The sequence below is a fragment of the Capsicum annuum genome, chromosome 5 (genome assembly GCF_002878395.1).
Source record: "Capsicum annuum cultivar UCD-10X-F1 chromosome 5, UCD10Xv1.1, whole genome shotgun sequence".
NCBI classification, from domain to species: domain Eukaryota; kingdom Viridiplantae; phylum Streptophyta; class Magnoliopsida; order Solanales; family Solanaceae; genus Capsicum; species Capsicum annuum.
The window spans coordinates 134,253,238-134,257,921 of NC_061115.1; positions in this window are offsets into that span (position 1 = coordinate 134,253,238).

Genomic DNA, 4,684 nt, shown 5'->3' on the forward strand with positions numbered 1-4,684 from the left:
AATCACTTCACCATTCACCATAGACACAAGGAAACAAACACACACTGGGAGATCCTATAACCGACATAAACCATGTGAGCTACATGGAGTCCAACGTACAACCCACATTGGGGAGAGCTGTCCTATCCTTGCCATCGAAGTAGGACTATCGATATCAAATCCGCACAAACTAGTGATCACTATATAAATCAGCCTCAGGCTCACTCCTACGGAGGCACGTAGTTCTAGGGAAGTAAGGTTACTTTATACCTCCCACTCGGTGCTAAAGATTTCTCCCGAACTTAGCTCAGATCATTTCAAAGATAATCCACAACAAAATAATTTCAGTAATATATAAATATACATCGGGAGCCATCATGCTTCCCATCTATCAAAATCAACCACGTTGTAGATTTCTTTCACACTCGAGTTCAAAATAACTCCATTAAGACCAAAAGGTCAAATCATTCAAAATATCTCAAATATTCAACGTCAATGTTCTTATAACACACACTTTCTCAGAAAAACACAACTTCCAATGGGGATTACGACCCAAATATCAAAATCATGATAAATATCGTTCAAGATTCATGCTTTATACCTCCACACATGTAAATTCATCTTTCAAAATCATAAATATCAAGATTTTATAATAATCATCATAAGATATGGGATCATGCTTCAAATTCATAAAAATCAAATAAAAATCATGCCTTTGTAAAGAAAATTACTTTTGGGCACAAGAACGAAAGAGAGTTCTTGTTGAAAATTCCCACATACCTTGAATGATGAATTTTAGATTAATACTCATTTTTTAGATATTAATCGTGCCTTTGAATGATGGTTCTTGGAGTTCTTGAACTAGGAACTTGGAATCTGGAATAAATATGCAGAATTAATGGTAAACTTTGGAGGTTCTTGAAGTTGGATGTAGGAGCTTAGGGTTTTCTTTTTGAGGAAATTTGATGAAATATAATATATAATGCTTCTACTAGGCTTTAATATAGGGTTTGGACCGATTTTGGGTGAGGGGGAATGACCAAAACGCCCTTAAAAATCAAATAATTCTCGAATCTGTCCTTTAGTGGACTGTTTTGATAGTCTAAATTAGATCAACCATAACTTTTTACTCCGATATCTAAATTGGATGAAACCAATATCATTAGAAAGATGACTCTTATATATTTCCGTTAATATATAGTATCTCATCCAGATCATTGTGTATGAGAAGTTATGATTGTTTGAAGTTGACCCAAAAATTTAGTTTTGATAGGATGAAGTTGATCGACCATAACTTTTTGCTTCGATAGAAAAATTGGATAAAACTAATTTCATTGGAAAGAGGACTCGCAGAGCTTTCTGTTGATATATAGTAGATCACCTAGATTGTTATGTACAAGATTTTATGATCATTTAAAGTTAGAAAAAAAATACGCCAGGCCTCAGTACTTTTTCCTGCACGTTTTATTGTTCACTACTATTCACGGTTCGATCGAAATGTTCATTACTCGTCGCTCGGGTGTTGGTTTTGGATGATCCACATATCGTTGGAAAGATTATTTGATACTCTACACAATGGTGGGTCATAATCTAAGATATTCCATATGGAAAATTTATAATTCATTCTAGAAGATAGAACCCAACACATTTACGCATAAAATTTCAGCGAAAAATTTCCTGGGGTATTACATTAGGGCTTCTTTCACTACCCTAGTCAATTATATAGCTTCTCAGAACAACTAGCAGCTGTTGTTCCATCCAATCTAGTGGAAAATATAGTTGCAGTTAGGATTCGAGATTTCACTCAGATAAATCCCCCTCTATTTTTGGTATCTAAGTCTGAGGGGGATCCATATGAATTTCTATACATGGTATAGAAAGTGACAGATGTAATGGGCATCTCTTCGAGTGAGAGTGTAGAGTTAGTTGCATATCAGTTATAGGATGTAGCTCACACCTGGTTTAAGAAGTGGAAGGGGAACCTAGGTACTGTTGCAAGGCCTATGAAGTGGGAGGATTTTGCCACAGCTTTCTAAGATAGGTTCTTTCCCCTGGACTTAAGGTAAGATAAGGTTCAGGAGTTCATCAACTTGATCCAAGGTAATATGAGTGTAAATAAATACTCGCTTAAGTTCACTCAGTTGGCAAGGTATGCTTCTACTAGGGTGGCGAATAATAGGCTCGAAATAAGTAAGTTTGTATTCGGTGTAGCTGATCGTATGGTTAAGGAGTGTAGGACCACCATGTTGATTAAGGAGACGGACCTGTCTAAACTCATGATTCATGCTCAGCAGATTGAGGAGGAGAAGCATAAGGAGAAGGAGAAAGAGAATAAGAGGGCCAGAATAAGTCACTATAAAATATTACTCTCAGTTTGGGGGGCTATATTTACATAGTGGAGGTCGGCACCCACCACAAACTGCTAGCATGGAGGTTTTCAAAACCCTTGCAACTATGAACGTTGTAATCACTTTACGGCGGTTTTTTATTTATCACCGCAATTATTTAGTGGCGGTTAACTAACACTGGTTTGACCCCAACAACATGATAACTTATACCAGCTGCTAGCTTATATTTTTAAAATATACCAGGGGTTGAAACCTCCACCATATATTTTGTTCAATAAATTTCAGGGGTCAAGGCCCCCACAATTCACTTGATATTTTCTAAAAAGGAATGATTACACTGTTCATAACTAATATTTACATTTGAATTTTGTTTAATAGTTTTCATATATATCATTCACTTTTGGACCAAACAAAAATACATCTTAATAACAATAAAATCAAAATATATTAGATCATAAAAAAATACCACAAAAGCATTGCCATTTAGTCTTAAAAACTAAATTAAACACAAAATATAGCTCCAACAACGATTAGATAGCATTATCATAATTACTAATAAGATTACAAGAAATTTCAATGATTATCACTAGAATAACTATCACTAGATAACCTTCCATTCACATTCAAAAGAGGTCGTCTAGAGACATCACTTGGCTACAAAAGTAAAAACAAAAATAGTGAGGTTTTTGAATGCTAAATATTTTATAACAATATATTAACTTAATTTTTCTCAAAATGACAATTATTTACCGTAGGAGGATTAAAAATCCTACAAACTGTTCAGGTACTATGCCTTATTTCATTATCATATATGCCTTAAAAGCATTCATCATTAGATTGTGAGAACTCACTATTTCTTTGTAGTTATCTTTACTTTTCTTATGAGCATCTAACTTTTGAGTGTAGTTTTGCTTGGCAATTAGATGGACATGAACTATTACAACTTGAAGAACCAATACCATCAAAACAAGGACGTGTTTTCTTAAAGGATCTTTTAGGAACAGCTCCTAATCCCAAGCACCTCACCCTTCTAGAATGCTCTTTTCCTAGCACATTACCAACAACATCGTTTGGAGAAACTTCAGACTTGCCCATGGTGCTTTGACTTACTGCGAATTTAATTTTTTCCTAAATATAGTACAACACAAAAACCATCGTATAACTTCAATTAGTAATGAACAATAAAAGAAGAAAGACAAAATAAGCAAGAGATAGATGCTGCAACTTTCAAACTAGAAAGATATTGCAACCTTACTTTCATAAATCATCAGTTTTATTCTTTCTCATTTTCTATAAAAACTTCAAGTTCATAACAGTTAAGAGAACATATTTTTATAGCATAAACGTAATGAGTAGCCTAGATTAACCTCAAACAGAAACATGTTGAAGAGAAACTAAATATTATTTGATAAATGTGAAAAATATACCTAGTTTGCTAAATATACTGTGTGCTCGTAATTTGTAACCAGTAAATCATAAGCACAAAATATGGGAACATTAAAAAAAATTTCAACTGAAAATGAGAACTCACTAACATCCTGTACCAATAAAAAGATTACAAGCACAAAAGATCGATGGGAACACATCGCCAACAAAGCATTATGACAAAAATGAGGGCACACAATGAGTCTAGAAATGCAATTTAGGTGCTTCTTTGAATGATCCAACTTAATTAACCTGAAAAGGTAATTTTCTTCGAAACTCAATATCTTGTTCATAAACTACACCAAATCTAACTACATTAGTGAGTGTATACAATTGAGATAGATAGATCTAAAGTAAGCAAGCAGGAAGTTAGCAGAATGGCGCTCAGGGAAAATGCCAACGTAGACGAAGAGCATAATTTAAAATTCTACTATGATGACATTAAAAGATATAGTAAACCATCCTGGAAAATCGATTCAGATATAAGAGTTGCACCTACTGCAACTATATATTAGTAAATTATGGTTTAACTGGGGAAAAAGAAAAACAACCTTAAATCACATGAAGCATATATATACACACAAATCATCTATACTAAAAGTATAAATCTGCACATCTTTTCATGAACTAAAAAAGTGTATATGGCTTCCTTCCCACCACTCCCCTTCTACCTCAAACTCATGATTAAAAGTGTGCTCTTTTCTCTTGTCTTGTATAATTCAAGTTGTAATATAATTAGAAATTTCATAAAAATAACACATCAATCAACCTACAATGAATTCTCTAATTAATTTTGGTTCATCATAGAAATCCTCTTATAACTAGTTCCACTCAAAGTTAGTCTTCAAAGGTTTTCATAATTACACTATTAACCAAACATAACCCTCTTGTCTATACATAGTTAGGACCAGAAAATATCACCATTTCTTTTT